Genomic DNA, 26,353 nt, shown 5'->3' on the forward strand with positions numbered 1-26,353 from the left:
TTAAGTACCTGCAACTCCACAGATTGCAACGTCAAACGGCATATCCAGCACTGAAATCACAGTGGGCTGGTCATCTCAAATTGGGGTAGATTACTTCTTTCTGATGGTGACGCTTGGCACTGAAACCATTAACCGGACATTCGGAAGCTTGAACTGTAGCATTGGGGGACTTCAGCCATCGTCCCTCTACAGTCTCACATTATTTGCTGCTAATTCTGCTGGACCCAGTGCGGCAAGCAAGCGTATCACTGTTCTTACCTGTAAGTGTCTTTGTACTCCAACAGAAAATGGTTTTCTTCTTTCATTCATTTATTTTTCTTAAATCTTTATACTGCTGATGACTCAGTCATATTTGTTATGTTCCTCTCATAAGATTTGGGATGAAAAGAAAATTCTAATTTCTTTTTTACTAGATGCGGCACGCACATTTATGGATATTGCATGCTGTTAACTTAAAGGGAACCTGTCAGCAGGATTGCGCTCAGTAACCTACACACAGTGTCAGCTCGGCGCCGTTATACTGATTATAATGATACCTGGTGATGAAATCCGTCTTGTTTTAGTTTAATTTGTATTTTTGTTTTCTAATTAATGAGATTTTCGTGCTCCGGGGCTGCCTGTGGGGGGATTTATGTGGTGCTCTGATTAGCTATTCATCTGTATGGCTTCTGACAGGTCACTAATCCCTGACCTGCCCCCTAGTTTACATAACGAATATCTAATATAATCACTTGCCCAGACGCAGTTCTTAGCAGCAAAGCGAATTTCATCAACAAAGGTATCATTTTATTCACTATAACGGCGCCGATCTGACACTGTGTGTAGGTTACTGAGCACAATCCTGCTGACAGGTTCCCTTTAAAGCATAATTTATACAAGTAGAAATTATATGAGTGTACACAACGCAATGATCCAAATAGTAAATGACTAATTGTGAGAATACTACGCTGCCTTGGTTATCGTTCACTGATCCCGAGTTATACCCTGTATGATATTCCAGAGCTGCAGTCACAATCCTCCGGATCACTGTAAGAACTTTCTTAAAGGACTCATTCAGATCTCCATTCTTTTTCCCATGTGACATAGTTTGATCAGTGATTTTGTTCAAAGTTTTATCAGATTTTCATCAGTGTGATCAGAGTTTCATCCAAGTTTGGTCTGAGTTTCCCTACTTTTTCCTGGATGACAAAAAAAAAAAAGTTTTTGTATCTCCTCCTATCTAGTAATCCATGAAAAACTGTCCGATTTCTTTCCCAGACTCATAGACTTGCACTGCCGATTTTGATCCGACATTCAGATCAATATTGGACATGTCTAGCGATTTTGCAAGTTTCAGGCCGCAAAAAAATTGGATGTGTGAACCACCCCTTTGACTATACTAGTTACGTGTGCTATCTGTGAAAAGCACTGATAGAACTCATATGTGAATTAATGACTTTCTGAATAAGCCTAATATGGAGGAACATGTCTATATCTGCATCAGATTCCTGAAAAGTAACACATGCATTGGGCTAAGAGCGCGTTCAGACGTCACTTTTCATTTTTACTGTCAGGACACATACCTGCTATAGTGTAGGTGGTTGTTCACATGTCTGTATGTTTGCAGACAGAGTGGTCTACTCCATATCAAAACACGGAGACATGTTCAAATATGATAGAAGTCAAAGATCAATTTTGCCAATGGGTCCATGAAAAAAGTCTGTCAGCACTCGGATTCCATCTACACATTGTCTGATTTTCATGTTTGTTTGACAACAAGTCTACATGCAGAAAAAGAAATGATGAATCTCTGATAGTAAAATATGACACACTGACCAGACACTGATGAAAAACTTGGATAAAATCACTCAATTTCTTTGCATCACTGACTTCTTGATAAGACGTTAAATAAATTTCTGTGTTTGCGACTGAAACCCATTTTATACAATGTTATGACACAGCAGAGAATCCACTAACTCTAGCTTTTTCTTCACTAGTCCATTGTCCCCAGTATTTAACAGAGTGATACAGCCTGTGTATATAACAGAGGTGATGCTGGCTTCATCATCTTTCCATACGTGTCACTATGATCTATGTGATATTTTTTGTGATATTTTGTATTTTTTAGTAACTCCACCACCAATGGATGTCACGGTCACGTCACTCTCAAGTTACTCTGCAACGTTATCTTGGACAAGTGTTGAGAAGGCTCTATTGTATGGCATTTTTGTGTATGAAGATGCACCAACCACTAATTTGGCCTTTATCAGGAAAACCACTTCTACCACCATCTTGTTGGATAATCTCCTTCCATGCACTAAGTATATTTTTGGCCTTACATCTTATAATTGGTTTTATACAGCAGGGGAAGAGAAACAGATATTCCAGGAAACCGGAAGTAAGTCCATTTCCATTCTGTTATATCTATTATGGTTGTTACTATTAATATAAAAACAAATAAGTGTAAAAAGAACAAAATACTCAATGTGCTAAATCAGCTCTTATCTGGTAAGACCTTTTATACAACTATTAGCTATCATGGTCAGTCTGGTCACTGAAAATATTAATGCTTTAACTACTAAAGAAGGAGATGGGCCCTTTGATCAGGATTTGGCACAATCCAGCTGCTGTTCAAAATTACAAAGCTGATCACCATATCACCATTTCAGTACCTATTTGGAGGAGCAGTGTATCAAAGTGGCACAGGATGGTAGTTGTGGGCGAGTTCACTAGGTGACTGTCATGTCGGACGCTGTTCAGACCAGGTCGTCCGACAGACAGCGGTAGTTCCGCTTTTGACCACTATTTGCTCATTGGCGTCGGCTAGATTTTGTCTAGCTGTTCTGGGGTTAATTTACCTGATCCTCGGATTGGAAGCTGGGCCATGCCCATTGCCTTTAAATAGCTTTCCTGATCATTGGGCGTCGCCGATTATAGCTTCTGTCTTGCGTTGTTATCTCGGTCTGGAGTGGAGAGCTGGTTGTTGGAGAATCGTTGCTGGTGGTGTATTTTCCTTTGTCTTATTTACTCCTTCCTATATTTGTGTTTATTTTGCCCTGCACATTTATAGTGTATTCCTGAGTGACTGCGGCGTGGTGTATATTTTCCTTTATCCTTGTCTGTGCTAACTGTGGGTATTGGTGTATTGCATTCACTGGGTGGAGGGTGGAGGTTTTCAGCTTAGGGTTGAAACAGGAGGCAGGGTGAGGTTCGAGGCCTGAACATGCACACCATCAGTGTAAACTTCAGGTAGAGGGTCAGTCAGTATTTCCCTAGTCTGAGGGAAATTGCAGGGGCCGGGGTTATTAGCTCTCGCCCACCTAGTCTCCCCATGACATTATAATCGGCCAAACAACAACAACAAAAAAAAAAAAAAAAGAAAAAAAAAAGGGGTTTCTTTTTTTTTGTGTGTTTTGTCATGGATCCCATGACTTCCATAACCCGCCAGTTAGAGGCGCTGTCCCTACAGGTCACGGAGTTGAGGGGGGCAGTACAGCAACAGGGAGTAGCAGTATCTAATGTGCAAGCTGGAGCGACAGGAAGAGTTGCTGAGCCGAAATTTCCTTTGCCTGAAAAATTTGCTGGGGAACGCAGTAAATGTTTCTTTTCGTGAAGCTTGCAAACTATATGCGCCCGATCTCGGGTAATGAGGCTCAGCGTGTGGGCCTGGTGTTATCATTGTTAAGCGGGGATCCCCAAGCATGGGCGTTTTCTTTGCCATCTGATTCTGCTGCATTTGACTCTGTGGAGAGTTTTTTTCTTCTCTTGGGAAAATCTACGATGAACCTGACAGAATGGCTCTGGCAGAATCTAAGATACGCTCTATTCGCCAGGGTGTTATGATCCTAGTGGCAAGGATCGCAAGTAGGACTAGCTAAGTAACTAAACAGACCACTAACTCTGGGGAAGTGGTAACTGAATTGACCGCAACCTGATCCTATCCGCACACAACTATAGGTAGCCGTGGAACGTTACCTGAAAATCCTAGACGTCTCTTCACGGCCTGAGAAACTGACTATTCCTAGAGGGAACGAAAGTCCTCGCTTGCCTCAGTGAAATGACCACAAAGATATAGAATAGCCCCCCACAAATATTAATGGTGAGTTAAGGGGAAAGCACAAACGCAGAGATGAAATTAGATTTAGCAAATGAGGCCCGCTAACACTAGATAGCAGAAAATAGAAAGGGAACTGTGCGGTCAATTAAAAACCCTATTCAAAATATCCACGCAGAGATTGCTCGAGCCCCCGCACCAACTAACGGTGCGGGGGAAGCAACTCTATACCCCAGAGTCAACCAGCAGCAAAAAATCACATATTAGCAAGCTGGACTAAAACTCATCAAACACAGAAATCATATTGCAGACTGATGAGCAAAAAATAATTAAACAGAACTTAGCTTCTCCGAAGAGACAGAAAACGAAGAAAATCAGGAGTAATCAGAAAGGCACTGAATACATTGACAGCCGGCAACAAGTGGAAGTGAAACAGAGGTATATAGGAACCTCCCAAAGAATAATGAGGCAGCTGATCCAGCCACAGACCCGCAGGATAACAAACAAAGCCACCAGGGGGAGCCCAAAACAAAAGTCACACAATACCACCTGTGACCACAAGAGGGAGCCTGAAAACAGAGTTCACAACACCAGTGGGAGCGAGTTGCAGAGGATTACTGTTCTGAATTTCGCCGCTGGGTGATCGATACACAATGGAATGATCCAGCATTGCGGAGTCAGTTTATTCATGGGGTTTCTGGAAGGGTTAAAAAAGCCCTTCTGATGTACGAGACTCCTGCTTCTCTAGATTCCGCTATGAGTCTGGTTGTCCGCATTGATCGCCGTTTGCGTCAGGGGGAGCATGAGACACCGCCTGTGGGAGAAGGTTTAGGTTCATGTGAGGTTGCTGCAGGTGAGCCCACGGAGCCTATGCAAATCGCAGGGGTGTCACATGTAAAGCGTCGAGCCCCTGAGCTCATGAAGCAGGGAGCCTGTTTTTACTGTGGTAAAATTGGTCATTTTATTAACATCTGTCCTCTGCTGACTAAGAAAAACGCAACGGCGGAAAACTTTTAAGCTCAGAGGGTGTGGAGACCAATCTGAGCTTATGTATATCCTCCATGGTGGTTTCTCAATGCATGCTCCATGCTAAGGTTTTTATCGCTGGCAGTGAGCTGCCAATTACTGTTTTTGTGGATAGTGGTTCAGCCACAAATCTCATTGATGAGGAGTTTGCGCGCACTGCAGGTTTTAGGATTGAAAAACTGTCTCATCCTATCCGTGTGGTCACATCAATGCAGCTCCTCTCTCTCTGGGGAAGATTACTGAATTTGTGGCTGAGGTGAAACTCCACATTGGGGTTCTACATTCCGAGCGGGTTACATGTAAGGTGCTCAGGAATCTTCCTGCTCAGGTGGTTTGGGGTTTTCCTTGGTTGTGTATGCACAACCCTGTAATTAACTGGAAAGCTCAGGACATAATTCGGTGGAGCAAGTTCTGCCAGGAGAATTGCCTGGCCACATGTGTGGCTGCGGTGACTTCAAGTGTTCCGGAGTCACTTCTGGATTTTGTGGATGTGTTCTCTGAGAAGGGTTGTTCAGAGTTGCCGCCACATCGTCCCTATGACTGTTCTATCAGGTTTAAACCAGGGGCCAAATTGCCTAAAGCAAGGATGTTTAACATCTCCGGTCCGGAGAGATAAGCGTTAAAAGATTATATTGCCGAAAGCTTGAGCAAAGGGCACATCCGGCCGTCATCCTCGCCGGTGGCAGCAGGGTTCTTCTTCGTGAAGAAGAAAGATGGCGGATTACGCCCGTGTTTGGATTTCAGGGAGTTGAACCAGATTACGGTTCGTGATCCATACCCTATGCCACTGATACCAGATTTGTTCAACCAGGTGGCAGGTGCTAAGTGGTTTACCAAGCTTGACCTCAGGGGGGTGTACAACCTCATAAGAGTCCGTCAAGGTGATGAGTGGAAGACGGCTTTTAATACCCCTGAGGGTCATTTTGAAAATTTGGTGATGCCATTTGGGTTGACTAACGCACCTGCAGTGTCCCAACATTTCATCAATGATGTGTTCTCGCATGTTTTGGGGAAATTCGTTATCGTGTACCTAGATGACATTCTCATATATTCTTGCCACCGTGATGCTCATTTAGATCATGTCAGGCAGGTGTTACAGCTTCTCAGAGAGAATAAGCTGTATGCTAAACTTGAGAAATGTGTATTTTTTGCTCAAGAGTTGCCGTTCTTGGGTTATATTGTGTCTGCTTCTGGTTTTAAAATGGACGCCGCTAAGGTGCAAGCGGTGCTGCATTGGGAACGTCCTGATAACCTGAAAGCACTTCAGCGGTTCCTTGGGTTTTCTAACTACTATAGGAAATTTATCAAGGATTTTTCCATCATTGCTAAACCGCTAACTGACATGACTAAAAAGGGTACCAATTTCTCCGTTTGGCCTGAGGCTGCTGTGCGCGCATTTGAATTTCTTAAGAACAGTTTTGTTTCAGCCCCCATTCTTGTGCAGCCAGATGTATCAAAACCCTTTGTTGTGGAAGTCGATGCGTCTGAGGTTGGTGTGGGGGCAGTACTATCTCAAGGCTCATCTTTGAGTGGTTTGCATCCGTGCGCCTATTTCTCCAAGAAACTGTCATCCGCCGAACGTAACTACGATACCGGCAACAGGGAGTTGTTGGCTATTAAGTTGGCCTTTGAGGAATGGCGACACTTCTTGGAGGGGTTGGTACATCAGGTTACGGTTATTACCGATCATAAGAATCTGCTGTATTTGGAGTCAGCCAAGCGTCTGTCCCCAGGCAGGCTCGCTGGGCATTGTTTTTCACGCGGTTCAATTTTGTCGTCACTTACAGACCGGGGTCTAAAAACACTAAGGCGGATGCTCTGTCCAGGTGTTTTCCGGGGGGAGACCCTCGGGAGGATCCTGTACCCATCCTCCAAAAGGGTGTTGTTCCCTTCCCATCAACAAATCTTTTGTACCGCTTCATCTCCGCTTAAAGGTTTTGGCGGAGCATCATGATGCTGTCCTGGCTGGCCACCCAGGGGTTAGAGGTACCTTGGAGTTGGTGTCACGTCGGTTTTGGTGGCCCAAGATCCGACAGGATGTGGTCTCATTCGTGTCAGCTTGTACCATGTGCGCTAGGGCTAAGACGCCCCTCTCCCGTCCTGTTGGCACACTACTTCCTCTTGAGGTACCTAGTAAGCCACGGACGGAAATCTGTTATGATCCGGTGACCTGGGAGCCGCATGAGACTTTCTCTGGAGAAGGTGGAACCTGTACTGACCGCAAACCCTAAACTGACACCGCAACTAGAAGTAGCCGTGGGGTGTACCTAACACATCCTAGACACCTCGACACAGCCGGAGGACTAAATACCCCTATAGATGGAAATGGGAATTCTATCTTACCTCAGAGCAGAACCCCAAAGGATAGGCAGCCCCCCACAAATATTGACTGTGAGTATAAGAGGAAAGACACACGCAGGCAGAAAACAGGATTTAGCAAAAGAGGCACCTCTAGCTAAATAGAAAAGGATAGGACAGAATACTAAGCGGTCAGTATTAAAACCCTAAAAAATATCCACAGCAGGTAATACAAAAATTCCACATCTAACTAAAGACATAGAATGTATATCTGCATCTCCTGAGAATCCAACATGACTGAAAAAATCCAAACACAGTCTAAGCTGGACAAAAACACAATGAATTGCACTGAATTGTAAAGCACACAGCATGTGTGCTGCAAAGACAAAAACCAGACACTTATCTTAGCTGAATTGGCAGCAGGGCAGGAGGAACCAGACAGAGATGCAAAACCTCCAAGAACAATGGACAACTGGCAAGGACTAATGGATCCTGCACTCCTAAATACCCCAGTCAGGGCCGCAATCAGCAGAAACACCTGCCCAGGATTGCAACCCAGAGACCACTGCACTACCACCAACAACCACCGGAGGGAACCCAAGAGCAGAATTCACAACAGTACCCCCCTTGAAGAGGGGTCACTGAACCCTCACCAGAGCCCCCAGGCCGATCAGGACGAGCCAGATGAAAGGCACGGACCAAATCAGCAGCATGGACATCAGAGGCAAAAACCCAATTATCCTCCTGGCCATAACCCTTCCATTTGACAAGGTACTGAAGCCTCTGTCTCGAAAAGCGAGAATCCAAAATCTTCTCAACCACATACTCCAACTCCCCATCAACCAACACAGGGGCCGGAGGATCAACAGAGGGAACAACGGGCACCACATATTTCAGCAATAAAGATCTATGGAAGACATTATGGATAGCAAAAGAGGCCGGAAGGGCCAATCGAAAAGACACCGGATTGATAATCTCAGAAATCCTATAAGGACCAATAAACCGAGGCTTAAACTTAGGGGAAGAAACCTTCATAGGAACATGACGGGAAGACAACCAGACCAGATCCCCAACCCGAAGCCGGGCACCAACACACCGATGACGGTTAGCAAAACGCTGAGCCTCCTCCTGAGACAACACCAAATTGTCCACCATATGAGCCCAAATCTGCTGCGACCTGTCAACCACAGAATCCACATCAGGACAGTCAGAAGGCTCAACCTGCCCCGAAGAAAAACAAGGATGAAAACCAAAATTACAAAAGAAGGGCGAAACCAAGGTAGCCGAACTAGCCCGATTATTAAGGGCAAACTCGGCCAATGGCAAGAAAGCCACCCAATCATCCTGATCAGCAGACACAAAGCATCTCAAATAAGTTTCCAAAGTCTGATTAGTTCGCTCGGTCTGGCCATTTGTCTGAGGATGAAATGCGGAAGAAAAAGACAAATCAATGCCCAGCCTAGCACAAAAGGCCCGCCAAAACCTAGAAACAAACTGGGAACCTCTGTCGGACACAATATTCTCCGGAATACCATGCAAACGAACCACACGCTGAAAAAACAACGGAACCAAATCAGAAGAGGAAGGCAATTTAGGCAAAGGCACCAAATGAACCATCTTAGAGAACCGGTCATAAACAACCCAGATAACCGACATCTTCTGGGAAACCAGAAGATCTGAAATAAAATCCATAGAAATATGCGTCCAGGGCCTCTCAGGGACCGGCAAAGGCAAAAGCAACCCACTAGCACGGGAACAACAAGGCTTGGCCCGCGCACAAGTCCGACAGGACTGCACAAAAGAACGCACATCACGCGACAAAGAAGGCCACCAAAAGGACCTACCAACCAAATCTCTGGTACCAAAAATACCAAGATGGCCAGCCAACACAGAACAATGAACCTCAGAAATCACTCTACTAGTCCATCTATCAGGAACAAACAGTTTCCCCACTGGACAGCGGTCAGGTTTGTCAGCCTGAAATTCCTGAAGAACCCGTCGTAAATCAGGGGAAATTGCAGAATGGACGACCCCTTCCTTCAGAATGCCGACTGGTTCAAGGACCTCAGGAGAATCAGGCAAAAAACTCCTAGAGAGGGCATCAGCCTTAATATTCTTAGAACCCGGAAGATACGAAACCACGAAATCAAAACGGGAAAAAAACAGGGACCATCGAGCCTGTCTAGGATTCAGCCGTTTGGCAGACTCGAGGTAAATCAGATTTTTATGATCGGTCAAGACCACAATACGGTGCTTAGCTCCCTCAAGCCAATGTCGCCATTCCTCAAACACCCACTTCATAGCCAACAACTCCCGATTGCCGACATCATAATTGCGTTCAGCAGGTGAAACCTTACGGGAAACGAAGGCACACGGTTTCATCAAGGAACTAACAGAATTCCTCTGAGACAAAATGGCCCCTGCCCCAATCTCAGAAGCGTCAACCTCAACCTGAAACGGAAGAGAAACATCCGGTTGACGCAACACCGGGGCAGAAGTAAATCGGCGTTTAAGCTCCTGAAAGGCAGAGACAGCCGCAGAGGACCAATTCGTCACATCAGCGCCCTTCTTCGTCAAATCGGTCAAGGGTTTAACCACACTGGAGAAGTTAGTAATGAAACGGCGATAAAAATTAGCAAAGCCCAAAAATTTCTGAAGGCTCTTCACGGATGTGGGCTGAATCCAATCATGAATGGCCTGAACCTTAACCGGATCCATCTCTATAGATGAGGGAGAAAAAATGAAGCCCAAAAAAGAAACCTTCTGCACTCCAAAGAGACACTTAGACCCCTTCACAAACAAAGCATTATCACGAAGGATCTGAAATACCATCCTGACCTGTTCCACATGAGACTCCCAATCATCGGAAAAAATTAAAATGTCATCCAAATATACAATCATGAATTTATCAAGATAAGTCCAGAAGATATCGTGCATGAAGGACTGAAAAACGGATGGAGCATTAGAGAGCCCGAATGGCATCACAAGGTATTCAAAATGGCCTTCGGGTGTATTAAACGCAGTTTTCCATTCATCACCCTGCTTAATACGAACAAGATTATATGCCCCCCGAAGGTCAATCTTCGTAAACCAACTAGCCCCCTTAATCCTAGCAAACAAATCAGAAAGCAAAGGTAAAGGGTATTGAAACTTGACCGTGATCTTATTCAGGAGGCGATAATCAATACAGAGTCTCAAGGAGCCATCATTCTTAGCAACAAAAAAAAATCCCGCTCCCAATGGTGAAGAAGATGGCCGAATATGCCCTTTCTCCAAAGACTCCTTCACATAACTCCGCATGGCGGTATGTTCAGGCACAGACAGGTTGAAAAGTCGGCCCTTAGGAAACTTACAGCCTGGAATCAAGTCAATAGCACAATCACAGTCCCTATGCGGTAGAAGGGAACTGGATTTGGGCTCATCGAATACATCCTGAAAATCAGACAAAAACTCTGGAACTTCAGAAGAGGAAGAAGAGGAGATTGACATCAAAGGAACGTCATTATGAACCCACTGACAATCCCAACTAGTCACAGACATAGACTTCCAATCCAACACAGGATTATGTACCTGCAACCATGGAAAACCCAGCACAATAGCATCATGCAAATTATTCAACACCAGAAAACGACAATCTTCCTGATGGGCTGGCGCCATGCACATGGTCACCTGTGTCCAAAACTGGGGTTTATTTTTAGCCAAAGGTGTAGCATCAATGCCCCTTAAAGGAATAGGGTTGTGCAAAGACTGCAAGGGGAAACCACAACGCCTGGCAAACTCAAAGTCCATTAAGTTCAAGGCGGCGCCTGAATCCACAAACGCCATGACAGAAAATGATGACAATGAGCAGATTAAGGACACAGATAACAGAAATTTAGGTTGTACAGTACTGATGGTAACTGAACTAGCGATCCTCTTTGTACGCTTAGGGCAGACTGAAATGACATGAGAAGCATCGCCACAATAAAAACACAACCTATTCTGATGTCTGAATCCTTGTTGTTCCGTTCTAGACAGAATCCTATCACACTGCATTGGCTCAGGCATCTGCTCTGAAGACAATGCCACAGCGCGCACAGTTCTGCGCTCCCGCAAGCGCCGATCAATCTGAATGGCCAGAGACATAGAATCACTCAGACCGGAAGGCATGGGAAACCCCACCATAACATCTTTAACGGATTCAGAAAGACCCTTTCTGAAAATTGCCGCCAAAGCATCATCATTCCATTTAGTCAGCACAGACCATTTTCTAAATTTCTGACAATACAATTCTGCCGCTTCTTGACCCTGAGACAGGGCCAACAAGGTCTTCTCTGCTTGATCCACAGAATTTGGTTCATCATATAATAATCCTAAAGCCTGAAAAAAGGCGTCTACATTAAGCAAGGCCGGATTCCCAGATTCCAGGGAAAATGCCCAATCCTGAGGATCGCCACGCAGCAGGGAGATGGCAATTTTAACCTGCTGAATGGGATCACCAGAGGATCGAGGTCTCAGAGCAAAAAACAGTTTACAGTTGTTTTTAAAACTCAAAAATTTGGACCTGTCCCCAAAAAACAAATCCGGAGTAGGAATCCTAGGCTCTAAAACAATAAATCAGAATATAATCAGAAATACCCTGTACTCTAGCAGAAAGCTGGTCTACACGAGAAGCTAATCCCTGAACATCCATGCTAGCACAAGACTCCTCAGCCACCCAGAGAAAAAGAGGGATGGAAAGACAAAACAGGCTACAGAAAAAAAAATGGCTCAACACCTTTCTTCCCTTCTTCCGAGATGCATTTAACTCATTGTTGGCCAGTTGTACTGTTATGATCCGGTGACCTTGGAGCCGCATGAGACTTTCTCTGGAGAAGGTGGAACCTGTACTGACCGCAAACCCTAAACTGACACCGCAACTAGAAGTAGCCGTGGGGTGTACCTAACACATCCTAGACACCTCGACACAGCCGGAGGACTAAATACCCCTATAGATGGAAAAGGGAATTCTATCTTGCTTCAGAGCAGAACCCCAAAGGATAGGCAGCCCCCCACAAATATTGACTGTGAGTATAAGAGGAAAGACACACGCAGGCAGAAAACAGGATTTAGCAAAAGAGGCACCTCTGTTATGACCCCAATGGCAGAGGGTCTCAGAAATAAATACCAAGTCTGCAAACACAAAAAACCAGCTCATAGGGCAGTGGTAACTGGGCTGACCATATATCTAATCCTAGCACCACAAATAGCAGCAGCCGGGGAACGTGCCTACGTTGGTTCTAGACGTCTCGCGCCAGCCGGAGAACTAACTAACCCTAGAAGGGAAAAGAAAGACCTTTCTTGCCTCCAGAGAAAAGACCCCAAAAGTTGGATACAAGCCCCCAACAAATAATAACGGTGAGGTAAGAAGAAAAGACAAACGTAAGAATGAGCTAGGTATTTAGCAAAGAGAGGCCCACTGACTAATAGCAGAATATAGTAAGATGACTTATACGGTCAGCAAAAACCCTATCAAAATTTCCACGCTGGATATTCAAGAACCCCCGAACCGTATAATGGCCCGGGGGGAGAATACCAGCCCCCTAGAGCTTCCAGCAAAAACAGGAATCACATTTAGTACAAGCTGGACAGAAAATAAGAGCAATGCAAATAACCAAAAAACAAGGAAGCAGGACTTAGCTTAATTTTGCAAGAACCAGGACCAGCAAACAGAAAGGACTGATTACAACGATGCCAGGCACTGGACTGAGAATCCAGGAAGTTTATATAGCAACACCCCTGGACTAACGACCCAGGTGGGTGCCAAACTGAGAAAAGACAATCCCAGAGTCATATCACTAGTGACCACAAGAGGGAGCCAAAAAAGTCTAATTCACAACAGTACCCCCCCTTTAAGGAGGGGTCACCGAACCCTCACCAAGACCACCAGGGCGATCAGGATGAGCAGCGTGAAAGGCACAAACTAAATCGGCCGCATGCACATCAGAGGCAACCACCCAGGAATTATCCTCCTGACCATAGCCCTTCCACTTGACCAGATACTGAAGCCTCCGCCTGGAGAGACGAGAATCCAAGATCTTCTCCACCACGTACTCCAACTCGCCCTCAACCAACATCGGAGCAGGAGGCTCAACAGAAGTAACCACAGGTACAACGTACCGCCGCAACAAAGACCTATGGAACACGTTGTGAATGGCAAACGACACCGGAAGATCCAAGCGAAAGGACACAGGATTAAGGATTTCCAATATCTTGTAAGGACTGATGAAGCGAGGCTTAAATTTAGGAGAGGAGACCTTCATAGGAACAAATCGAGAAGACAGCCATACCAAATCCCCAACACGAAGTCGGGGACCCACACCGCGGCGGCGGTTGGCAAAACGCTGAGCCTTCTCCTGTGACAACTTTAAGTTGTCCACCACATGATTCCAAATCTGCTGCAACCTATCCACCACAGAATCTACCCCAGGACAGTCAGAAGACTCCACATGTCCCGAGGAAAAACGAGGATGGAAACCAGAGTTGCAGAAAAATGGCGAAACCAAAGTAGCGGAACTAGCCCGATTATTAAGGGCAAACTCAGCCAACGGCAAGAAGGTCACCCAATCATCCTGATCTGCAGAAACAAAACACCTCAAATAAGCCTCCAGAGTCTGATTAGTTCGCTCCGTTTGTCCATTAGTTTGAGGATGAAAGGCAGACGAAAACGACAAATCAATGCCCATCTTAGCACAAAAGGATCGCCAGAACCTGGAAACAAACTGGGATCCTCTGTCAGACACGATATTCTTAGGAATACCGTGTAAACGAACCACATTCTGAAAGAACAAGGGAACCAGATCGGAAGAGGAAGGTAATTTAGGCAAAGATACCAAATGGACCATCTTGGAAAAGCGATCACATACCACCCAGATGACAGACATTCCTTGAGACACCAGAAGATCTGAAATGAAATCCATGGAAATGTGTGTCCAAGGCCTCTTCGGAACAGGCAAGGGCAAAAGCAAGCCGCTGGCACGAGAACAGCAAGGCTTAGCCCGAGCACAAGTCCCACAGGACTGCACAAATGACCGCACATCCCGTGACAAGGAAGGCCACCAAAAGGACCTAGCCACCAAATCTCTGGTGCCAAAAATTCCCGGATGCCCTGCCAACACCGAGGAATGAACCTCGGAAATGACTCTGTTGGTCCACTTATCAGGAACAAACAGTCTGTCAGGTGGACAAGAGTCAGGTCTACCAGCCTGAAATCTCTGCAACACACGTCGCAAATCCGGAGAAATGGCTGACAAGATTACTTCCTCTTTAAGAATACCAACTGGTTCTGCGACTTCAGGAGAGTCAGGCACAAAGCTCCTTGAAAGAGCATCAGCCTTCACATTCTTTGAACCTGGTAAATACGAGACCACAAAGTCAAAACGGGAGAAAAACAATGACCAACGGGCCTGTCTAGGATTCAGGCGCTTAGCAGACTCGAGATACATCAGATTCTTGTGATCAGTCAAGACCACCACACGATGCTTAGCACCCTCGAGCCAATGACGCCACTCCTCAAATGCCCACTTCATGGCCAGCAACTCCCGATTGCCAACATCATAATTCCGCTCAGCAGGCGAAAACTTCCTAGAGAAGAAAGCACATGGTCTCATTACAGAGCAACCAGGGCCTCTCTGCGACAAAACGGCCCCTGCCCCAATCTCAGAAGCATCCACTTCAACCTGAAAGGGAAGTGAGACATCAGGCTGGCACAAAACAGGCGCCGAAGTAAACCGGCGCTTCAACTCTTGGAAAGCTTCCACGGCTGCAGGAGCCCAGTTAGCAACATCAGAACCTTTCTTGGTCATATCCGTCAAAGGTTTAACAACGCTAGAAAAATTAGCGATAAAGCGACGGTAGAAGTTAGCAAAACCCAAGAACCTCTGAAGACTCTTAACTGACAAGGGCTGAGTCCAATCATGAATAGCTCGGACCTTGACTGGGTCCATCTCCACCGCAGAAGGGGAAAAAATAAAACCCAAAAAGGGAACCTTCTGTACTCCAAAGAGACACTTTGAGCCCTTAACAAACAAAGCATTCTCACGCAAAACCTGAAACACCATCCTGACCTGCTCCACATGCGAGTCCCAATCATCAGAGAAAACCAGAATATCATCCAGATAAACAATCATAAATTTATCCAGATACTTCCGGAAAATATCATGCATAAAGGACTGAAACACTGAAGGAGCATTAGAGAGCCCAAAAGGCATCACCAAGTACTCAAAATGACCTTCGGGCGTATTAAATGCGGTTTTCCATTCATCTCCTTGCTTAATACGCACAAGGTTGTACGCACCACGAAGATCTATCTTGGTGAACCACTTGGCACCCTTAATCCGGGCAAACAAGTCCGACAACAGAGGCAAAGGATACTGAAATTTAACAGTGATTTTATTCAGAAGCCGATAGTCAATACAAGGTCTCAAAGATCCGTCCTTCTTGGCCACAAAAAAGAATCCCGCACCAAGAGGGGAAGAGGATGGACGGATATGCCCCTTCTCCAGAGATTCCTTGATATACGAACGCATTGCGGTATGCTCAGGTACAGACAGATTAAATAGTCTTCCCTTAGGAAATTTACTACCTGGAATCAAATCTATGGCGCAGTCGCAGTCCCTATGAGGAGGCAGAGCACTGGACCTGGACTCGCTGAATACATCCTGATAATCAGACAAATACTCAGGAACTTCCGAAGGAGTAGAGGAAGCAATAGACACCGGCAGGGAATCACCATGAATTCCCTGACAGCCCCAACTTGACACAGACATTGCCTTCCAATCCAAGACTGGATTATGGGTCTGTAACCATGGCAAACCCAAAACGACCAAATCATGCATTTTATGCAGAACAAGAAAACGAATCACCTCCCGATGTTCAGGAGTCATGCACATGGTTACCTGTGTCCAAAACTGCGGTTTATTTTCCGCCAATGGCGTAGCATCAATACCTCTAAGAGGGATAGGATTTACCAACGGCTCAAGAACAAAACCACAGCGCTTGGCAAATGACAGATCCATAAGACTCAGGGCAGCACCTGAATCCACAAACGCCATAACAGGGTAGGAAGACAATGAGCAAATTAAAGTCACAGACAAAATAAATTTAGGTTGCAAATTACCAATGGCGACAGGACTAACAACCCTTGTTAGGCGTTTAGAGCATGCTGATATAACATGTGTAGAATCACCACAGTAAAAACACAACCCATTCTGACGTCTATGATTTTTCCGTTCATTTCTAGTCTGAATTCTATCACATTGCATTGAATCAGGTGTTTGTTCAGACAACACCACCAGAGGATTAGCGGTTTTGCGCTCCCGCAAACGCCGGTCAATTTGAATAGCCAGCGCCATGGAATCATTCAGACTTGTAGGAATGGAGAAACCCACCATCACATTCTTAATGGCTTCAGAAAGGCCATTTCTGAAATTTGCGGCCAGAGCACACTCATTCCACTGAGTAAGCACGGACCATTTCCGAAATTTTTGGCAATACACTTCAGCTTCATCCTGGCCCTGAGAAATAGCCAGCAAGGCTTTTTCTGCCTGAACTTCAAGATTTGGTTCCTCGTAAAGCAATCCGAGCGCCAGAAAAAACGTATCAATATTTGCCAATGCCGGATCTCCTGACGCTAGCGAGAAAGCCCAATCCTGAGGGTCGCCCCGTAAAAAAGAGATAACAATTTTAACTTCCTGAGCTGAGTCTCCAGATGAACGGGGTCTCAGAGATAGAAACAATTTACAATTATTCCTGAAATTCCTAAACTTAAATCGGTCTCCAGAAAACAGTTCAGGAATAGGTATTTTAGGTTCAGACATAGGACTCCTGGTAACAAAATCTTGTATGCCCTGCACACGAGCAGCAAGCTGGTCCACACTTGTAATCAAGGTCTGGACATTCATGTCTGCAGCAAGCTCAAGCCACTCAGAGGTAAAGGGGAGGAAGAGAGGAAAAAAACAACTCAGAATTTCCTTTCTTATTATCCCACTTCTGCAATGCATTAAACATTCAATGTTGGCCTGGCATACTGTTATGACCCCAATGGCAGAGGGTCTCAGAAATAAATACCAAGTCTGCAAACACAAAAAACCAGCTCATAGGGCAGTGGTAACTGGGCTGACCATATATCTAATCCTAGCACCACAAATAGCAGCAGCCGGGGAACGTGCCTACGTTGGTTCTAGACGTCTCGTGCCAGCCGGAGAACTAACTAACCCTAGAAGGGAAAAGAAAGACCTTTCTTGCCTCCAGAGAAAAGACCCCAAAAGTTGGATACAAGCCCCCAACAAATAATAACGGTGAGGTAAGAAGAAAAGACAAACGTAAGAATGAGCTAGGTATTTAGCAAAGAGAGGCCCACTGACTAATAGCAGAATATAGTAAGATGACTTATACGGTCAGCAAAAACCCTATCAAAATTTCCACGCTGGATATTCAAGAACCCCCGAACCGTCTAACGGCCCGGGGGGAGAATACCAGCCCCCTAGAGCTTCCAGCAAAAACAGGAATCACATTTAGTACAAGCTGGACAGAAAATAAGAGCAATGCAAATAACCAAAAAACAAGGAAGCAGGACTTAGCTTCATTTTGCAAGAACCAGGACCAGCAAACAGAAAGGACTGATTACAATGATGCCAGACACTGGACTGAGAATCCAGGAAATTTATATAGCAACACCCCTGGACTAACGACCCAGGTGGGTGCCAAACTGAGAAAAGACAATCCCAGAGTCATATCACTAGTGACCACAAGAGGGAGCCAAAAAAGTCTAATTCACAACACACCTCTAGCTTTATAGAAAAGGATAGGACAGAATACTAAGCGGTCAGTATTAAAACCCTAAAAAATATCCACAGCAGGTAATACAAAAATTCCACATCTAACTAAAGACATAGAATGTATATCTGCATCTCCTGAGAATCCAACATGACTGAAAAAATCCAAACACAGTCTAAGCTGGACAAAAAAACACAATGAATTGCACTGAATTGTAAAGCACACAGCATGTGTGCTGCAAAGACAAAAACCAGACACTTATCTTAGCTGAATTGGCAGCAGGGCAGGAGGAACCAGACAGAGATGCAAAACCTCCAAGAACAATGGACATCTGGCAAGGGCTAATGGATCCTGCACTCCTAAATACCCCAGTCAGGGCTGCAATCAGCAGAAACACCTGCCCAGGATTGCAACCCAAAGACCACTGCACTACCACCAACAACCACCGGAGGGAACCCAAGAGCAGAATTCACAACAGAAATCTCCATGGATTTCATCACTGATTTGCCGTCATCAGCTGGGAACACGGTCATCTTGGTGATTGTTGATCGGTTTTAAAAAATGTCGCACTTTGTGTCTTTGCCTTCGTTGCCTAACGCTAAGACTCTGGCTCAAGTATTTGTGCAGGAGGTGGTCAGACTTCATGGGGTTCCGTCTGACATCGTGTCTGATAGGGGGTCTCAGTTTGTGGCAACATTTTGGAAAGCATTTTGCTCACGGCTGGGGATCAAGTTATCCCATTCTTCGGCGTTTCATCCTCAGTCAAATGGTCAGACTGAGCGTATGAACCAAAATTTGGAACAGTACCTACGCTGCTTTGTCTCTGATAACCAGCAGGAGTAGTCTACCTTTCTTCCTTTGGCTGAGTTTGCCATCAATAATCACCGCCAGGAGTCATCTGGGGAGTCTCGGTTTTTTTGTGTTTACGGGCTACATCCTCAATTTTGTACTTTGAGTCAGAGGGGCTCTTCCGGCGTTCCGGAGGAGGACCAGTTAGGAGCACAATTGTCGTCAGTTTGGAGGAGAGTTAAACAGCGCCTGTTGAGTGTGGGCGCTAGGTACAAACGTGTGGCTGACAGTAGGCGTGTGCCAGGTCCGGACCTGAGTGTGGATGACTGGGTGTGGTTATCTTCAAAAAACATAAGACTCAAAATACCGTCCCTTAAATTGGGTCCACGGTTTATTGGTCCATTTAGGGTCACCGCTGTCATTAACCCAGTAGCGTACCGACTGGAGCTCCCTACGGTGTATAAGATACACAACATGTTCCACAGGTCTCTTCTGAAGAAGGTGGTGGGTTCTGTGGACGCGGCGCCTATGCCACCTCCAGTCTTGGTGGATGGTAACCTGGAATTTGAAGTCTCCAAGGTGGTTGACTCTCGTGTAGTGCGCTGCACTTTACAGTACTTGTTACACTGGCGTGGTTATGGGCCTGAGGAGAGGTCCTGGGTACCAGCCTCAGACATTCATGCGAATCGGCTGGTCAGGTTTTTTCATCGTCGCCATCCGGACAAGCCGGGTCCTATAAGCCGTGAGGGCCCTGGGGTCCCTCGTAGAAGGCGGGGTACTGTCATGTCAGACGCTGTTCAGACCAGGTCGTCCGACAGACAGCGGTAGTTCCGCTTTTGACCACTATTTGCTCATTGGCGTCGGCTAGATTTTGTCTAGCTGTTCTGGGGTTAATTTACCTGATCCTCGGATTGGAAGCTGGGCCATGCCCATTGCCTTTAAATAGCTTTCCTGATCATTGGGCGTCGCCGATTATAGCTTCTGTCTTGCGTTGTTATCTCGGTCTGGAGTGGAGAGCTGGTTGTTGGAGAATCGTTGGTGGTGGTGTATATTCCTTTGTCTTATTTTCTCCTTCCTATATTTGTGTTTATTTTGCCCTGCACATTTATAGTGTATTCCTGAGTGACTGTATATTTTCCTTTATCCTTGTCTGTGCTAACTGTGGGTATTGGTGTATTGCATTCACTGGGTGGAGGGTGGAGGTTTTCAGCTTAGGGTTGAAACAGGAGGCAGGGTGAGGTTCGAGGCCTGGACATACACACCATCAGTGTAAACTTCAGGTAGAGGGTCAGTCAGTATTTCCCTAGTCTGAGGGAAATTGCAGGGGCCCGGGTTATTAGCTCTCGCCCACCTAGTCTCCCTGTGACAGTGACAGTCAGTGAGCTCCCCTGCCCCTTGCACATGAATAGACAGTTCTAGTCCCAGCCCCAGGTCACAGTGGGTTACCTCAGGCATCTTGCTTCTCTCCATGCGGGAACAGATGCGCCACACCTTACATGTTGTAGGGCCCAGTAGTGGCAACTTATATTTAATAAAGGTGATGAAGAGACAGAAGTACAATTCCTAAGCTGTCCCTATGTCCAGCAACGGCTGCAGCAGACCAGGCAATAAATCCCAGTAGGCTCTCTGGGGCCAAAAGTCTCTGGTGGGGCACACATTCAGTCCCTGTGTCCCCTGCCTGACAGTCCTGGCAGCCTGTGTTCCTTCCAGTGGGTACAGTATGCTCCCAGCATGGGAGTACAATTTGTCACGGCCAAGCCTGAAGGCTGCTGACCTAGCCCCCTGGATTAACTTAACTATCTCCTATCCCTAAGCTCAGCATAACACATTGCAGTAACACACATAGAAAACATTGCAAGACAATACATATTAGAACAATGCAAACACAGCACTAACACATTAAGGCAGAAACTACTGACATAATACCGCATGGGTGGGGCTACATCAGGGAAGGAGAGAGGGAGCAGCCGAGGGTCTCTGTGTTATGGACTGGTGATTTAGGAGCGACATGCGACTAGCTCTGAGCAGGTGGTAACTATACTGACCGCAGTTCCTGATCTTAACACAACACTAGAAGTAGCCGTGGGATGTTCCTGTAACTCCCTAGACACCTCGTCACAGCCTGAGAGCTAACTACCCCTAAAGGTAGAAACAGGAAAGCTATCTTGCCTCAGAGAAAATCCCCAAAGGATAGACAGCCCCCCACAAATAATGACTGTGAGTGGAGAGGGAAATGACATACGTAGAATGAAACAAGATGTAGCAAAGGAGGCCACTTCTAGCTAGATAGTACAGGACAGAACACTGTGCGGTCAGTAATAAAAACTAGAAAACGTCCACCGCAGAGAATGTAAAAATCTCCACACCTGACTAAAGGTGTGGAGGGCAAAATCTGCTGCCCAGAGCTTCCAGCTTAGCTGAATAGATCCATACTGATAAGCTGGACAAATGAGAAAAACATAGAATGTGCTGAACAATAAAGTCCACAACAAGTGGACTGCAAAGGACAAGCAAGGACTTATCTTTGCTGAACTGGTCAGAGTGTCAGGGAAATCCAAAAGAGCCGTGACTCCAAGCAGGAACAATTGACAACTGGCATTGATTGAGAGATAGGGCCAGACTAAAATAGCCGAGCCAGAAAGACGATCAGTGGAAGCAGCTGCTGATGCTAAATCCAAGAAGCAGCCATACCACTCAAAACCACCGGAGGGAGCCCAAGAGCAGAACTCACAAAAGTGCCACTTACAACCACCGGAGGGAGCCCAAGAGCGGAATTCACAACACTCTGCCACCTCCTTACACCCCTCCCTCCTAAAATATGGTCATCCCCGACCATGATGACCGCCGCAGGGTTAAGACATCACATATATAAAAAAAACAGTCGGAACAGGACAAGGAGTCTCAGAGTCTTCTGGAGTGGTTCTACCTGACCCTGGTCTCCTTGCTCCTGGGACTTGTAAAAGAGTCATACTGGCCCAATGGCCAACTTATCCTACAGTCTTGACCAGGCTCGGTCCTCTGGTCCTCCAGATCAAGATCTCCCCTCCCCCCTTTGACCAGATCACGGGCTTAGCAGTAAACAGGTGCTCTGTGCTTAACGAGGGCCAGTCCAAGGTAAAGAGGGGACAAAGTTCTGGGTTCTGAGAATACTGTCCTTGCAACAGCCGCACGCATAGTCAGTTAACCTTCATAAGGTTTTCAGGGCCATGATCCAGCAAGGGGTGCGCTAACGTGTGCAAATAAACTTGGAGAAGGGGAAAAACAAAGTCTCATAGCCGTGACCGGATTGGCCACTACTGGCAGGTCAGTCCTGATGCCGTACTGGGTTCCTTGCACTTCAAGAGACGCGGAACAATCTCTTTAAATATTTTTTTTCAGGCACATCCGGTACAAGACACACATTTGTTTCTTAAAGGGGCCACGTCAGTCAATGCACGGGCGCTGATTAGTGTAATGGGCCGCATGCGGACCCTGCATGACAATATAGGTGTGGGTTGAGGATCCGCTGGAGGAGGAGTCTCCACTGTTTCTCCTGCTCTGCATCCCCTCCAGCGGTGGTCCCATGGCCCCCAGAGCTTCCAGCTCTGATGCTGTATCTACGGCCACCGTATGCAATCCAGGCGTCGCTTCCTCCTGCTTAGCTGCAGGAACTGCATCCACGGCAACCGTTGTAATCAGCCGCTCACTCTGTGGGGCCTCCTGCGGTGGACATGCCTCCTAATCGGAGGCCTTCCTCACGGCCACTGGATATAGCCCTCTGATTCCCTGCTCTTTAACAAATGTGACACAGTCCTGTAATTGCAGGGGACCTCCAGAGACAACAGACCCAGCATTCATGTAGATCTTTTCTCTGGTGTTGACCTCCTGAATGAAGCCATACCCTCTAGCCAGGTCAAGATGCCGGACCACATCGCTGGTCATCTGGCCAGCCACAGCTCCTCCGCCAGGTCACTGTAGTTCCTGGATAGTGCAGCGCTCCCTCCACTTTTCCCGTATTACACTCCAGATCCACTGAGCCTCTCTTGCAACAGGTGCCTGGGGTTCCTTCACAATGCTCCACTGGCGCCGGACAGGACTGGCACGGGCTTGGAGGACGTAGGTGCCACTGATGCCGGGGATGATGGTGGGGTTGAGAGACGGGGCACGACCTGAGATGGCAGCAGGGCCACAAGAGGTGAAGAAGCAGCAGTTGGGGTGGTAGGCAGATCAGATGGAAACTTCCTACTCACCGCCGCTGTGTCCGGTGACAGTCCTTTTGTGCAACTGCAGAAGCCAGTGATTGCGGCCACAATGATCCCCCTCAGTGCAGCACCCAATATCCTCTGAGCTCCTCCCAGTACCGGCTCCTCCAGTCTCGCAGGTTCCTCGTTCTCCACCATCCGCTTGTCTGGCTGCAAAAAAGGATGCCATTCTTCCAGCTCCTCTGACCACCAGGCCTTGAAACGCAGGCCTGTCTCCACCCGGGCCATGAATCGCCTCCAGTCCTGGTGGCTGATGCTGCCGCGGAAAGATGTGCTGCACTTTTCCATCATGTCCAGCAATGGCGTCTCATCCATCAACAGGTAGTCTGTCTTTGTCGGGCTCCTCTGGTTCATAGGTGGAGTCACTTCCTGCTGCTCCACCAAGTTCTTCTGTAGGGGCGGAAGCTCTCTCTATGACTGCACCCATTTTGGGCGGGCATCCATCACAACGGGGTGCTGCCTTCTTTCTTTCGGCACCAAATCTCTTACATGACGCCCACGAAAGGTGGCACTCTCCTTCATTTTCGCACCAAAAGCCAAAAGTCTCTGGTGGAGCACATATTTAGTCCCTGTGTCTGCTGCCTGACAGTCCTGGCAGCCTGTGTTCCTTCCAGGGGCTACGGTATGCTCCAAGCAGGGGAGCATAACTTTCCACGGCCAAGCCTGGCTGGGCTCTGCAGACAGGGACTTCCTGTCTGCTTGAAGGCTGTGTAACATCCCTGCCGGCATCACTGCATGGCTTCCCATCTCCCCTCTTACTCTCCACTACAAGCCATGCTGTGAGTTCCGTCCTCTGCTGGCTCCATGTTTTGGGCCTCATGTCCTTCCTTGCTGCATAATTCCTGGCTGTATGCTTAGGGTGGCAGCCCTGGCACTTCCTGTTTCTTATAGAGACTGTGTGTACCTTCCTAAGGTGTTCCCTGCCAATTGCCAAAAGGCATCAGGTACTTAAGGCATTCCCACCCCTAGGGGGATGCCTGAGAAACTTACTTCCTCAGTTAGTGTCTTGCTGCTGAGGTGCCAGGTCCTGTCTTTCTTTTTCTCTTGTGTCAGCCACTCAGAGGGGCTTCGTACCCTGGCCTGTACCTGTGTCCTGTGTCTCTTGTTTCAGCCACCCAGGGGGGCTTTGTACCCTGGTCTGAGTCCTTGTTTCTGTGCTTTGTCCCGTTCCTGACCCTGTCTGAACTTAGTCCCATACCTGTGTCCGTTTATATCCCTGTCTGTAGCCTTTCCTATTCAGCTGTGTGTTTCCTTGTGTTTACTCCTTCTGCTCTTTGCTCCACCTCCTGTGCCTCTGCTCTTTGCTCCACCTCCTGCGGTTCTGTTCTTTGCTCCACCTCCTGTGACTCTGCTCTTTGCTCCACCTCCTGTGGCTCTATTCTTTGCTCCGCCTCCTGTGGCTCTGCTCCGCTTCCTGTGGCTCTGCTCTTTGCTCCGCCTCCTGTGGCTCTGCTTTTGCTTTACCTCCCTGTGGCTCTGCTCTTTGCTCCACCTCCTGCGGTTCTGTTCTTTGCTCCGCCTCCTGTGGCTCTGCTCTTTGCTCCACCTCCTGTGGCTCTATTCTTTGCTCCACCTCCTGTGGCTCTGCTCTTTGCTCCACCTCTTGTGGTTCTGCTCTCTTCTCTGCCTCCTTTGGCTCTGCTCCGCTTCCTGTGGCTCTGCTCTTTGCTCCGCCTCCTGTGGCTCTGCTTCTGCTCCACCTTCCTGTGGCTCTGCTCTTTGCTCCGCCTCCTGTGGTTCTGCTCTTTGCTCTGCCTCCTTCGGCTCTGCCCCGCTTTCTGTGGCTCTGCTCTTTGCTCCGCCTCCTTCGTCTCTGCTCTGCTTCCTGTGGCTCTGCTCTTTGCTCCGCCTCCTGTGGTTCTGGTCTTTGCTCCACTTCCTGCGGTTCTGGTCTTTGCTCCACCTCCTGCAGTTCTGGTCTTTCTTCCTTCTCCAGCGGTTCTGGTCTTTTCTCCGCACCTTGCGGTTCTGCTCTACTTCTGTCTCTTCTGCTGCTGCTCTGTTCTGCTCTCCACATCGTGCAGCTTTGCTCTGCTCCTGCTCTGCGCCCTGTGTGTCCTTGTCTCTCCAGTCTGTACTGGTTCCTACCTGCTCCCTTATCCTATTCATTCCAGGCTGTGTTCCCATGTCTCCTGAAGCAGTTCCTGTCCTTCCAGTCTGAACTAGTCCCTACCTGTTCCCTTATCCCACATGTGCCTGCCTATGTTCCTGTCCTACCTGAACCATATCCAGTCCCTCTAGCCGTGCCCACCTGCCTGCCAGAGTGCCAGCCGTGCCCGCATGCCTGCCATAGTGCCAGCCTGCCTGCCAGAGTACAAGTCGTGCTCAACTTACCGACACTTGCTATTAGTGTTCAGTCCTTCAGTGGGATCAGCTGCCACAACCAGTCACCGCACTGCAGTGGTACCTGGCAGCTACATGACGCACAAGCCTGACCTCACCATCAGAGGCTCTAACGAACACCAAGGTAGCTGCTTAGTCACGCCCCTTCCAGGGGCCACAATCCCCTCGATCACGCCACCCAGTCAGAGTGTGAGTGTAATAGGCTGCTGACCCAGCCCCCTGGATTAACTTAACTATCTCCTGTCCCTAAGCTCAGCATAACACATTGCATTAACACACATAGAAAACATTGCAAGACAATGCATATTAGGACAATACAAACACAGCACTAACACATTAAGGCAGAAACTACTGTCATAACACCGCATGGGGGGACTACATTGGGGAAGGAGAGAGGGAGCAGCCGAGGGTCTCCACCACCTCCTTACAGCAGTATGAAAATAAGCATTATTAATACTACCATGAGTTTCTCAGTGCATTGATAGGGATGTTTTAATTTTTATGACTTCTTACAAGTCAATAAAAAAATGAATGTTATATCTATTATTTACCAGGGCTGGATTCTCCTCAAAATCTCACCATTCAGTATAACAGCAATCTGGGGAGTGCTTTATTATCCTGGAAATTAAGTACTGGAGCTACTTCATATCTGGCGTCTGCAAAATCCACTCTTGGACAAGAGACATTATGTACATCTAATTCTAGCAGTTGTGTCATCCAGAACCTGCAGTGTGAACAGACATATAACGTGAACATCATAGCTCTCATTAATGGCTGCATCAGCAATAGCAGTGAAACGTTGACTTTGGAAACAGGTAATTTCAGTATC

General features: G+C 47.1%; 1 long non-coding RNA gene across 1 annotated transcript; it reads left to right on the forward strand.

The window, feature by feature from the left end:
- LOC143787419 (uncharacterized) lies at window positions 1-26,198 on the forward strand. The gene is made up of 3 exons (XR_013218360.1): window positions 1-260; window positions 2,108-2,377; window positions 26,079-26,198. It is a non-coding gene; the product is annotated as an uncharacterized LOC143787419 (long non-coding RNA).
- Window positions 26,199-26,353: the final 155 nt, after the last annotated feature.

The sequence above is a fragment of the Ranitomeya variabilis genome, chromosome 8 (genome assembly GCF_051348905.1).
Source record: "Ranitomeya variabilis isolate aRanVar5 chromosome 8, aRanVar5.hap1, whole genome shotgun sequence".
Classification (NCBI taxonomy): Eukaryota; Metazoa; Chordata; class Amphibia; order Anura; family Dendrobatidae; genus Ranitomeya; species Ranitomeya variabilis.